Source organism: Tachypleus tridentatus, chromosome 11, assembly GCF_004210375.1.
Source record: "Tachypleus tridentatus isolate NWPU-2018 chromosome 11, ASM421037v1, whole genome shotgun sequence".
NCBI classification, from domain to species: domain Eukaryota; kingdom Metazoa; phylum Arthropoda; class Merostomata; order Xiphosura; family Limulidae; genus Tachypleus; species Tachypleus tridentatus.
The window spans coordinates 62,188,549-62,202,999 of NC_134835.1; the positions used below are offsets into that span (position 1 = coordinate 62,188,549).

Sequence of the window (14,451 nt, forward strand, 5' to 3'; positions counted from 1 at the left end):
CTGATACGAAAATAGGAATAGTTTAATCAGAGTTTCCAGATGAAAAGGGTTATTGGTTCAACCATGCTTTGTGAAACCAGCTTTTTTATTCTAAATTTGTTGAGCTCGTTCCAGTCAAACAAACTAGGAATATTCTTACATGATAACTTGAATAACGTTATGTTTTTTTTGTTTAGAAAAAATGTTAAGTATATCACGGCTCACTATAGCAGTTTTTCTTATAGTGAGCCATTTTTTATGTCTGTAGTTCGCCTCAATTGTTATCCATAAGTTTCTACATTATTACTGTATTTTATTTTTGTATTTTTTATTTAACTTATTTTTATTGTAAATTTAGAGATATACTTTCGATCTGTTGTTTTTTCTCTCATACATTCAGATTCTTTATCTTATTTATTCACACTTCTTGTCTCTCTTTATAGTCCCCCGCTGATACAGCGGTAAGTCTACGAATTTACAACGCTAAATCAAGGGTTCGATTTCCCTCGTTGGACTCAGCAGATAGCACGATGTGGCTTTGCTATAAGAAAACGCACACTCTTTTTTACTTTTTCTTATTTAGGCCGAGCGTAGCCTAGTATTTAGCATACCTGATTGTTAATCTGAGGATCAATGATTCGAGTCTCGTTATCGTGCTTTGTACTTTGGAGATATAGGTGCTTTATTACATTGACAAATAACATTGTTTGGTCAGATAGGAACAGTCTAATAGTTGACGGTGCGTGCTGATGGATAGTTGATTTTCCCTATTGTGCGTAGCTCAAAATTAAGCGGTCCGGCATGGCCGGGTAGTTAAGGCGCTCGATTCGTAATCCGGGGTCGCGGGTTCGAATCCCCGTCATACCAAACATGTTCGCCCTTTCAACCGTGGGGGTGTTATAATGTGACGGTTAATCCCACTATTCGTTGGTAAAAGTGTAGTCCAAGAGTTGGCAGTGGGTGGTGATGACTAGCTGCCTTCGGTCCAGTCTTACACTGTTAAATTAGGGACGGCTAGCGCAGATAGTCATCGTGTAGCTCTGCGGAAAATTAAAAAAAACAAACCAAAATTAAGGGCAGCTATACGAAAAAATCCTTTGTGTAAATTTGCACAAAACTTCTAAAGTAAACAAACAATTTCATGCGCATTAGTAGTCGTTTCACAGTTATGTTTCATGTTGTTTTTGTTATAAGATTTAAAGTAAACGTTCGAACAATATCGCATCATATTCTATTGTCAGACAAAAAGCATGTGCTTGTTGTACATAATGGCGTCCAGTAGCTCTTTAATATAAAATTCGTTACATGTCTTGCCTCTCGTTGTCGCTTAGGTTTTTATATGTGTATAGTGTTCTATGTTGTTTTATTTGTTTCCAATTTATTAGATATCTTTGTGTGGATTTGTGGGACAAAATATTGGTATTTCAGTACATTTCATGTTACTCAAATGGGCTAGTCTTCTGTTGAGGTACATGTTTTATTAATATAATGATAATTTCCAATGGTTTAAAATGCCCAAGTTATACCAGTGGATCTTTTCAGGCCTAAAAAATGATTAAAATTACATTTGACCCGTAGACTTGTTTTTTTTGTTTTCATTTTCCTTTGATTAGAAAATCACAAATTTTGAATTATAGATGTGTGTGTAAGTAGCATTTTAGATCTATTTTTTGTTTCACAAATCACTGTTCCAGAAAACGTTTGCCAGGACTTCTCGGCTAAAAGTGTATCTCAAGCCTATTTTATATGCAGTACGAGAAATTTACGTCAAGTCAGCCTTCGTCAGTTTATTCGTTATACACTTTTAGTACAAGAAGTATAATACTGTGATGTGAAACACTTAATGGATAGAAATGTGTGTGTGCAGTGGGTGGTGGTGGGAATCTGTAGTTAAGCCTGAATTTTAACCACTTATGTTGGCCTGTAAAGCCTCACTGTTTCATCTGCTAAGGAATTTTACATCATTACAGTAAGTTACTTGTGCAGTATATACATAGCACTCAGATATAATTTTAAGTGGCAAAGGTCAAACCCAGTTGAGGAGTTCTGGTATTGAACGAATGACAGTGATTTGTGGCAGACAAAAGATAGATCTGAAATGGAGATTCAGAATCCATAATGGCCTACTTGAGAGGGATGTGGGAAGGAAACATCTGTAGTGAAGTCTAACCATAATTGGTTTATCATTATTTTGTTAAATATAAAAAAAGCAAGAACAAGAAAGAAACGTTGAAATATTATAAGCTACTTTAATTTTTTGACGCCATGTATTTATGCTTGTTCACACTTAATCGGAAAAACTACTAGCATTAAAACTGTTTGATAAATGCGCATCCTGAAGCGATACAAAACGTAAACCTTTGGGGAGATAAAGTTAGTGAAAAATTAACATTAAAACAAAGTTATCGAACCAATTCTTGAGTATTAGTTCTGAGGAAAAGTATTTAAAATATTTTTTTAGATAAAATGTATTTAGTAGCAATAACTGATTTCTAAAAATACTCAAATGTATAAGTTAATTCTAATATTTTATTGAGATTGAGGACCATAAGTTCACTACGCCCCCGTCCGTAGCACGACAGCATGTCTGCAGACTTATAACACTAGAATCCGAGTTTCCGTACCCGTGGTGGGCAGAGAGAGCACAGTGTGCCTGTTGTGTAGCTTTGTGCTTAATTTCAAAACAAAAATAAGTTCATTAAGTTAGGGTAATGTATTGGGTGTTATTTTTGCGCTCTCTTTAACATAAACTGTTGTGCTTATTATATAATTACTAATTTTAAAATGGTTACGGTTTTGTCTATCGGAAATCATGTTGGTAGGTTTCATGAAGTTGCAGGTCTGACAAAGAGCTTTTATTACAAAGACGACAACAATTGATTTTGCTTCATCAGGATTTAGATCTGTATGGACCTGGGAGGGTCAGGTGCAGTCTGTTGTGGTGTGTTTGTTTTCTGAATTTCGCGCAAAGCTACACGAGGGCTAGCTGCGCCAGCTGTTGCTAGTGTAGCAGTGATAGATTAGAGAGAAAACAGCTAGTAAACACCGCCCATTGCCATCTCTTGGGCTACTCTTTTGCCAATGAACAGTGGGATTGATTGTAACGCTGTAACGCGTTCACAGATAATAGGACGTCATGTTCGGTGATGGAGATTCGAACCTACGAAACTCAGGTTGTCTGTCGAGCCGAGCGCTCTAACCATTAGGCCGTGCCAGGCTACGGTGGCATGTATTTATCAACATAATTGCTGACACCGGGGGAAAATACTGTTGTAAAAAAAAATAAAAAAATTGAATGTTTTAATTTGTTTGTTAGCTAGTACAATTGTTGTTTGTTAGCTGAAGGGAGCTGGGGATCGTTAAGTTTAGGAATTTAAAATAAGCCTAGAACTTTTACAAAACTCGAAAGATATAATGTAAAGTCCTTTTCTAAGGATGCGACTTAAAATTCTAATATATTCGAATGTAGATAATGTAAGGACCATCCGTGAATTTGTTTCGAGAAGATAGTAAAGTGAATATGTGTTAACCATTGCTGTGACTGTACCAGTAAGTTTGTCTCCCGCTGGTACAGCGGTAAGTCTACGGATCTACAACACTAAAATCAGGGGCTCGATTCACCTCGGCGGGCTCAGCAGATAGCTTTATTATAAGAAACACACACACCAGTAAGCCGATATTTTTACACTGCGTGGTACATTTAATATGTTTGAAAATGTAGGCCTACCACAAATTACGAAGTGTACAAGTGTGTAATAAATATTTAGGGAAGAAATAAACTATTTTGTGACTGTTCTCGGACTGGACTTTGAATTATTTTCACTTGTTACTTTTAAAGAACTTGCAAAGAAAGTAAAACGTCACAACAATGTATATTCTGCTTCGAATTTTGTTTAAAATAAGGGATTGTAAATCAAAGCTGTCTTTTTTCTTTTTAATCATCAAACTTTTAGTTATTTTCTAGTGGTATTCCAAGAAGTTTTGTCGGAAAGATCACGTTTTATGAAATCCAGCTTCAAATATTTTTTCATAGACGGCGTTGAAGTACTTCATTGTGTTTTTTATCTTGTAAGATGTTTTTGACTTTTAACATCTCTAAGCTGAAGGAATATTGATAACACATAAGAGTTTAGGTTTCATAATAAGCTCTTCATCTTGCTCCAAACACACTCAAACGTTTATCCGTTTTGATTATACAGCTTGCTTATTAAGATAATTATCTATGGCTGAAGTGCGAGAATAAAGCGTACCGTCATTTGGAAGATACCAATAGAAGAACAGTAACTTTTACCTAGATTGCATATCTGTTATCTGTACTATACTATTAAAATTCCTAAACGAAATAATTAAATAATGTTGTTGTTTTTTAAACTCCCTCCCCCAAATTTCAATATTCATGTTATAATGGCGTGTTTTATAGTTTCTAAAGTGAAAATAGTATTTTTATCACTTTTCAACCTTTTCCTCATTATAGAGGAAATAGTATTTGTATTACCTTCTTGGATGGGTTAATTCAAGCAAAAACTTGAATTTTATTTTTGGGAACTAGTCCTTAAGTTAAATTGTTATAAGAGTTAGTTATCACAGAAATTACAACTTGAACTATATTGTTGGAAGGGTTAATTCAGAAAAGAATTACAGTTAGAATTATACTGTTGGAAGAGATAATTAAGAAAGGAAATTGTGTTTGAATTAAAATATTGGAAAAGTTAAAGCTAATTAAGAAATTATTAAAAATATATTTAGAAAGGACTAGTGTTTGAGAATATTGTTAGATGACTAAATTCACCAAGGAAAGTGTTTTGAATTAAATTGTTAGAAGTAATTCAGACAGGAATTAGTACTTCAACTCTATTGTTGGAAAATATAACTCAGAAGGGACTAGTGTTTGAGTATATTGTTAGACGATTAAATTTAGTAACGAAAGTATATTTGAATTGTATTGTTAGAAGTAATTTAGACAGGAATTAGTACTTCAACTCTATTGTTGGAAAATATAACTCAGAAGGGACTAGTGTTTTAGTATATTGTTAGATGATTAAATCTAGTAACGAAAGTATATTTGAATTGCATTGTTAGAAGTAATTTAGACAGGAATTAGTACTTGAACTATATTGTTGGAAAATATAACTCAGAAGGGACTAGTGTTTGAGTATATTGTTAGATGATTAAATTTAGTAACGAAAGTATATTTGAATTGTATTGTTAGCAGTAATTTAGACAGGAATTAGTACTTCAACTCTATTGTTGGAAAATATAACTCAGAAGGGACTAGTGTTTGAGTATATTGTTAGATGATTAAATTTAGTAACGAAAGTATATTTGAATTGTATTGTTAGAAGTAATTTAGACATGAATTAGTACTTCAACTCTATTGTTGGAAAATATAACTCAGAAGGGACTAGTGTTTTAGTATATTGTTAGATGATTAAACTCAGCAAGGAAAGTGTATTTGAATTAAATTGTTAGAAGTAATTCAGACAGGAATTAGTACTTAAACAATATTGTTGGAAAATATAACTCAGAAAGGACTAGTGTTTGAGTATATTGTTAGATGATTAAACTCAGCAAGGAAAGTGTATTTGAATTAAATTGTTAGAAGTAATTCAGACAGGAATTAGTACTTAAACAATATTGTTGGAAAATATAACTCAGAAAATGACTAGTGTTTGAGTATATTGTTAGATGATTAAACTCAGCAAGGAAAGTGTATTTGAATTAAATTGTTAGAAGTAATTCAGACAGGAATTAGTACTTGAACACTATTGTTGGAAAACATAACTCAGAAGGGACTAGTGTTTGAGTATAGTGTTAGATGATTAAATTTAGTAAGGAAAGTGTATTTGAATTGTATTGTTAGAAGTAATTTAGACAGGAATTAGTACTTGAACTCTATTGTTGGAAAATATAACTCAGAAGGGACTAGTGTTTCAGTATATTGTTGAAAAAGTTCAATCAAACAAAAATTAGCTTATTGAAAAAGTGAACTCAGACAGGAACCAGTGCTTGAATTAAATTGTAGGGTATGCTCAGTTAAACTCGGAAAGAAAATACAGTGCTCGAACTAGATTAATATACATCAAGTAAAAATTAGTACTAGAACTGGATCAGTTAATAAAACAAACAAACTCCTCATGCAAAAATTATTTTGTCGATATTGAATGTTGGAAGAATTATTTGAAGAACAGAAATAAGAGCCAGAATTTGTCTCATTGAGAAGTAAGTTCAGTGTGTAATGAGTGTTAAAATTAAATTGGCCAAGTACTTTGTTTCTGTAGTAAGTAGAAACGTAATATGATAGGTTGAGTTGCTTTGCGGGGACGTAACAGATGGCAAGGATTGTTTTTTTTTTGTTCAACATCTTAAATAACTAGACTTTTCATATGTATAGAGTCATAATATTCTCTCCTTTCTTCAGAGACATCTTGGAGAAGAGACGGTTCTCGTGTAATAAAATACCGGAAGTTTACACACGCTTATTAAGGATATACCTTTTCCTTTTTTTTTTATATATTAGCAACGTTTGTATAAATACGGTACTTGGCACGACAATATTTTAACTCATTTCCCACGATGCTTGAGTCATTTTGGTTAATACGAATTTTACTTTTCTCTTTCTTCAACTTAACTCTATTATTTTATACTTCAGTTCTGTGTGGCCGAATGGCTGTAAACCCAATAATTTATGGTTTGCGTTCCGTTGTCGCAAAAACATTCTCAGCACTTTGTAGCCTTGGATGGGTGATAAGAGTAGCTTTCAATTCACGCTATTCAATTAGATAAATGTACAACAAGAGGTATTGGTTGATACTGTTTCTTTAGTCCAACGTTTCAGAATTAGCGAAAGCTATACGCGGATAATTGTTTGCAAGGGTAGCACGTATAAGAGGCTCAGACTCACCAAAAACACCGTATTTCACAGGGCTCTATTCTCACCAATTCAAAATATTATAACAGTATAGGTGGAGAAAGAGAGACAGAGAGATCGAAAGAAGTCGTGAGTCATTCAGGAGAGTGTATTTGTTTAGGAGCAGCAGTTGTGTTACTTCCTCACGTGACAGAATAGCTTACCCAAACAAAAGACTCAGTCGCCCCTTACAACCTTTTGTGCTACTTTGCACAAAAATTGTAAACAGTCAGTCGGTATTGCCCATCTTAGTTTTATTATATACTTCTCCTTCAAGTTTTGTTGTTTATACGATTTAAAAATAAATATTTAGTAATATTATATCACATTTCGCCAGCTAAGTCATTGTGCACGAACAGTATTTGAATGTACGTATAAACTGTAGTCCTTTGTGTCCGTAATAGTTTTCAGTACAGCTGACTTCACAGTGTATCGTGCTATTCTTGATATGTTGTCTGTACTGTAATAAGTGTATCGTGCTATTCTTTATATGTTGTCAGTACTGTAATAAATGTATCGTGTTATTCTTGATATGTTGTCAGTACTGTAATAAGTGTATCGTGCTATTCTTGATATGTTGTCAGTACTGTAATGACGTTCGGTTACACATACGCATAAATATAGTTCCAAAATATTGCCTTACACTATCGCTTGATTCCATCTGTGCTTGTATCGGTCAAATACGTTTTCGTGGTTGTATGAAAATAACATTTAAAAACCTCAATAAACGGTGCAGTAACTCAACAGTCAGGGTATGTTTAGCAAGGTTTAGCATTAAAAGTCGGTTCTCACTGCAGCATCAGATGGCCTATTGTGCAGCTTTGTGCTAAACAACAAACAAAACTTTCAGCTATTTCTCAGATGCCATTTCAATTTGGTGGTCGATATGGCTTGCACATGTTGTTTCTGTTTACCTTAAACAGGAAGAATACAGTGTCTGGACCTCAACGTATCGAAGGTATTTGAGACCGTATTTAGATTTGGAATTGGAATTCTCTTCTGCCTTGTATACCAATACACTAGATCAGAAAGGAAATGCTTTGAGGAGGGAATAGAGGAACATTACACAGAACCCATTCAGAAACTCACACAGAAACTTACAATATCACACTTCAGTGATATTGTAAAACTGTGTTGGCTGCTTGGGGTGGACATAAGCATCCTTCTGATAACTGCTTTTATATATGTATTCGCGCTTATATTTCCAGACTAGAAGTGGTGAGATGTCAAAGGTCGTTGCGAGGAATTCCCTGTGTGCAAGCTTCCGGAGAGATCAACGTTCACTTTCATTATTATTTTTTTTAAATACACACTATAGCTATTTGTAAAAAAAATATATGCCAGTAATATGTTTATCCAAATATTATTTGATCCTAGATGGTATGGAACGTAATACCCTCTAAAAATAGCGTGATGACGTACGTTTACGACAACTCAGTAAAATTCACTGACATCTTGAAAAATGTGAACTCTGTCTAGAAACGCATACTTATGATAAGATTGAAATATCCCAGTTTGAAAAAGTAGAAAATAGTCGTATTAAACGGTGTTATGTAAAATATAAATTAAATAAGCCCTATTTGAAGATTTTATCTGGCGAGACCTCGACGTATTTGAAAGACTTTAATTTTATTAGGCTCGCTAGTACTCTTAACAATGGAGGAAATCACGTGTAACGGATCAGCTAACGATGTCATATCTATTTCCTATAAATTGCCTTTCGCCAGGCGGTGTTACGACGTGCCACGTGCAATGTAAAAAATCATAACCATATAAAGTCATGGTAGTATTTGTTTTTTAATTTTTAGTTCATGTAGTCTCTCAGTTCAAATATTTGCTTGCTCCTAGAGTGCCTGATAATATTATGTGGGTTTGGGGCAGAATGTGTTTTACATTGTTGTTAAATGTGCTATGCATTACGTTGGGCTGAATTATTTTTTCCATGACCTGACTTTTTATTGTTGTTTTAGCTAGCTAATGTTTAAGTAAATAATCCAGGTAAAAGAGACAATCATTCAGGCCATTTCATCATAAATCAGGGGTTCGATTCCCCTCGGTGAACTCAGCAGATGTGGCTTTGCTATAAGAAAACACACACGCTCCGTCATTTATTAAGGCGAATTAGCGAACTTTTGGATTATAAATTAACCCCTGAGACTATTATTTGCAATTTTAGGCCTTCACAGCATAAAATAAAAATTTTTCCTTTTCAAAATTTAAAAGTTGTAAAAAATAATATACACTCATTCCAACTGTTCGCCATATGCACTAAAATTCAATTAGTTCTCCTCGGTTCATTAGCGGTAAGTTCACGGACTTATAACCTTATGTTGGTTTGTTTTTAATTTAATACAAAGCTACAGAGAACGGTTTATCTGTGTTCTCCTCACCACGGGTATCGAAACACTGTTTCCAGCGTTGTAAATTTCACAGACATACCGCTGTAATACTGTGGGGCGACAGCGCTAAGATTCACAATTTGATTCTTTGCGATAGACAGAGCACAACTAGCCTTTTGTGTAGCTTTACGCTAAACAAACAAAAATGTTGATAACACAGTTTTTATTTTTCTAAATGTGTTTTCTTTATATACAGTAAGAAGAAGAAAAAATAGAAACACTATGAAGTACATTATTTCAATACATTTACTTAACATGTTCTGATTACCCATAAATTTTACTGAGCTATTGAATGCTAGTGATGGGGTCACACAAAACTTGGCTCTATACATTTTGTCGCGGAAATCTACATATTTAATTAGGCCCGGCATGGCCAGGTAGGTTAAAGCGTTTGACTCGTAATTCGCGGTTTCGAATCCCCGTTGCACCAAACATGCTCGCCATTTTAGCCGTGGGGGCATTATAATGTAACGGTCAATTCCACTATTGGTTGGTAAAAGAGTAACCCAAGATTTGGCGGTGGGTGGTGATGACTAGCTGCCTTCCCTCTAGTCTTACACTGCAAAATTAGGGACGGTTAGCGCAGATAGCCTTCGTGTAGCTTTGCGCGAAATTCAAAAAACAAACAAACTTATTTATGTCAAGATAAATCACTATTAATTTCGAAATATTATCCCGACTTCGCAAGCCGTGTCTAGTTAGTTATATTTCTGGAATAGAGTGTTTGATCTATCTTTGTATATTTGTGAAAACATTAAGTGAAGTAGATGTGACATCGTTTAGGGACTTGTGCAACTGTACTTAGTTACCAACATATGGACATTTATACATACTTAATCACACCAAGCACTGGATATATAAACCTTGGAATGTGCGCCAGGAAACTTTATACAGTCTAAAATGTATAGCGACTGGTTTAATTTCGTATCTGTCTTTCACTTGTGTATCCGAACCACATACTGACATGACTGTGACAGACACTCGAGAAGGTGTCGAGAGATTCATTAGGGGGCGACTGACTCGCAGCTTAGGTTGATAGCACCAGTTCGGGAAACACTTGTGTGAGTTCGGAGAACTGTCGTGTGGTTGTTCGTGATAAATGAAATGTTTGAAGAAATGGTGAGAGCGTCTGTAGTGGGGACAGCTGGCCCTGTAGTTTTCGACTATCAGACAATAAACGGTTTCTTTACCCTTATTGGATGATCTACCCTTCTCTAGTTAACCTTTGACATGGTAGAACGGAAATACAACGTGCATAACTCGTATTTTTTACACAATTTATTACCGAGAGTTTAGCGGTCATCCTCTATTTCAGTTTCTTGAAGATGTACACGTGACAGATAGTTTGATAACAAACACGCTTTGGTGAGATAACTTATTTACATCATCACGCTAATTACGAACCACTGTTTTTTTTTGTTTTGTTTTATGTTTGTACCAACTCAGTGCGGTATGCCCCGAAATCTTTGATGTCATTCCCCTTGACATGACAAACTGTAATAAACGTTCACGTTTTTAATGACTAATAATTTAAAAATTATTATATTCGTATCTGCGTCTCGTCGTATTCCTTTATCTGGCTCTAACTGATCTGGCAATATGGCTGATTGTTCAAGGGACGTTTTAATTACTCTAGTCTACGTTATTTAACTGATTTTCAAACAGTTGATAACTACTTGATGTTAACAACGATCTAAAGCTTCCATATTGATATTAGGAGAAGCTGGATATCGTACAATAAAAGAAGAAGTGGTATTTTATAAACACTAGTTATTTCACCAGTGAATTAATATAGAAAAAAGTAGATTAGACGCTTTTCGAACAGTAATAACGTTCACCAATGAATTAAGGTGTTGTGTAACGGATTGGAAGAAGGGTATAGTAGTTCATTTCAGTAATAGGTTGTCAATGGCTGATGGATTAGAAATGAGAAGTAATAATCCACCGACGAATGTGTTATCAATGATTAATGGTTTAAAAAAGAAATGTCTAGTAGCCTTCTCGACTAATGCTACAGCGACTAACTGATTCATGAAAGATGGTATAGTTCTTTATATTAGTGTTAAAAGAAACTTTTGACTATAGAAGAAGGAGTTAATGGCCTTTTAAACTGGTGTTAAAAGAAACTGTTGGGTTATAAAAGATGTTAATAGCTCTTTAGACCAATGTTAAAAGAAACTGATGGGTTATAGAAGATGTTAATAGTTTTTTCAGACCAATGTTAAAAGCAACTGTTTAGTTATAGATGAAGATGTTAATGGACCTTTACACTAGTTAGTGTTAAAAGCAACTTTTGAGTTGTAGGAGATGTTCATACCCACTTCGATTAGTCAACAGCTAATGGGCTAGAAGAAAGATGTGGCAGTCTTTTCCGTTAGTGTTGGTAATAACTAATCTGTTACAAAAGGTACTAACGTTATAGGGAGAACCCTTTTATCTAGATTGAGCTGCGTGTAATCGATTAGGAGAAAGACAAAATATTCATTTTATTCATGTTGTTTTCCACCAGTGGATTATGATGTAATTAGAATTATACTAATGGATCAGTGATTATGTGTTGTTGGTGAATATTGGATAATGAAAAACAATATTTTACTGTCCTACTACGACTAATCTATTGCTGTATTCTGATTTATTGGTTCTTTTTTGTTGTTTTTGTGAATAATGTTTTAGGATAATGTTTTAGTAGTTGTTTTCGCTGTAGTTTTATCAGAAACTAATGGAATGAGTGAAAGTAGCAGTAGTGACTTTCTGGCTAATCTTGTCAATAAGTTTTTGAAACACGCTGCACATTGTAGGTAATTGTTTCTCGCTGTTTACAGTCCAGAGTGCTTATTCACATGTACCCCAACCCCCACATACACACATCCTTTTTGTGATGAATTTTCGTTATGGAATAAAATAAATTATATATTTTGTTTCTTTCTTCGCTATATGTGTGAGAGGAATACGTTTTATTTTGGCTCATTCTATAAAACAACAACATCTTTCTCTGTTCCGTCTGTTTTAAAGTTAATAAAAGTAAAATTTAATGCCGCTATATATTTAAATAAAAACAAACTCGAATTAATTTATTAAAGCAAAAGCATGGAATTATATTGTAGAGTCTTTTCTTTATAGTGTCGTGAAAGATAAGGGAAACACCCCTCGATACTGGGTTACCAAAATACTGGAGAAAATGCTCTGTTAACCAAACATATCCGTTCAAAAAGGAAATTAATTTACTGGTATCTTGCGTAAAGATCGCGGAAGTCGATATATAACGGTTAGTGATAGGTACTGTCCGCGTATTAAAGAATACAGGACGGAAACTATAATTAATATCTATCTGTCAGGAGTGATCACGTGAACACCTTAGAAACAAAAAGAAGTCAGTGAAACAAAAGTACGACAGAGGATAATTAGGCACGACAGGATCTATCACCAGTGGGATTCAGTTGTTTTTATGGACTTGGAACGCTAAAATTTAGGGTCTGATTCCCCGAGATGGAACTAGCTATAATTTGAGGTTGTGGGTGCACTATAAAAATGACAGTCAAATCACCTATTTGGTTAGACTAGAGGAATTTAAGAATTAGCAGTGATTGTTGTTGGCTAGCTAGTTTCCTCCTATCTATCATTTCAAAATTAGGGCATTTATGCGGCGATAGCCTTTTGGGTAACTTTGTGCAAAAATGCTAAAACGAAAGACGCAGTAATGTCTCATGAGCTGCCATCAGTTTATGGAATTTATTTATTTTTAAATTCCTACTCGAAGTCAGTATTACAAAATAATGGTAATAAATGTAAAAACTAATTTTCAAGATACTTAAATGTATGTTAAACATGATAATAACATTAAACAAACGTGAAGTGAGACATTACTTACACATTTTGATGAAACGTGCTGACAGTGTTAGACTTGAACGGCAAATAGTGGAAGAATATTGGCGTTAAAAACGCCAGAAAAATAAAATACAAATGTACAGCCTGGAAAATAAAAGCCTTATTACTGATAGAATATAAGGTTTAACACGGATAACATATGGCTTTAAAGTTGGTAGCAAATGTTTAGCAGTGGTAGAAAGTAGGCTTGATGGTGGAAAACAAATTAACCTTAAAAGAGGTTAAATATAGTAGGCTCTAATGATACAACTTAGAACCAACTTTAATTTTGATTATAAACGGTACAGTCGATTTCAGTTAGTAGCCACGATCCGAAATAATATAACATAAAAAAGTAATTTTAAGAACAAATTATTTTGAAATCTGCGATGATTTAATCTATTTCTTAGGAATATTCAAGCATGTATGTAAAATAGTCCTTTTCCATTTCAATAGACTCTTCTACTGTGGCCTCACATTACGAATGAGGAAGACCTTAGATATGATGACGTCACAGTGCCCAGTGGGTGGTTGAAATAAAACAGCTACCGTTATGTGGCGCTGCTCTAGCTCCTTGGGAATTCATATATTTTTACCCAATTATGTACAGTAATAACAAAAGCTGTACAAACATGCTGTTGTTATTATTTTTATAACGGGATAATCTTAGTATGAGTGATAAAGAAAACTGGAAACTTTAGCCAGACTGCCCCTGACGATGTCGACGGACAGATTTTGTCGAAGGATGTTTATCGTTCTCGTCTTGTCTGTCAAATTGAGGTGGATGATGTTTTGTTAGTCTTTCTCTTGGTACCAGTTGATAAATTTTTAAGAGTATTATGTTGCATCGGAGATTTCTGTATATGACGTCGCCCCACCACTAGCACAGCGGTATGTGTGCGAACTTACAACTCTATAAACCGAGTTTCGATACCCTTAGGTGGAGAGAACACAGATATCTCTTTGTGTAACCCTTGTGTTTAATTACAAACAAACAAAAGCATATGACGTCATGTTTTTGCGCTGATTTTCTAGTTCGTGCTTTTTTCTATAAAAGTTATTCAGTATTTTGTTTTCCGTAAGCTAGCGATTTAAAAAAAAATCGAAAATAGTTACCCTTTTATTTTTGTGCCGTTTGCATAAATTGTCATTTTTATTCAAACTCTTAAGATTAACACCTATGCCACATTTTTTCCTAGTAGTTTGTGCGATTGATGTTTGATATTTTGAACGAATATGAGACCTATATAGCGATATATATTATACAATCTCTTTATAATGTAATACATGGTACAGTTTTTA

General features: G+C 34.3%; 1 protein-coding gene across 2 annotated transcripts in view; it reads left to right on the forward strand.

The window, feature by feature from the left end:
- LOC143232286 (glypican-6-like) overlaps positions 1-14,451 on the forward strand; it is a 102,122-nt gene that overhangs the window by 47,598 nt on the left and 40,073 nt on the right. The gene's annotated exons all lie outside the window — the stretch shown is intronic.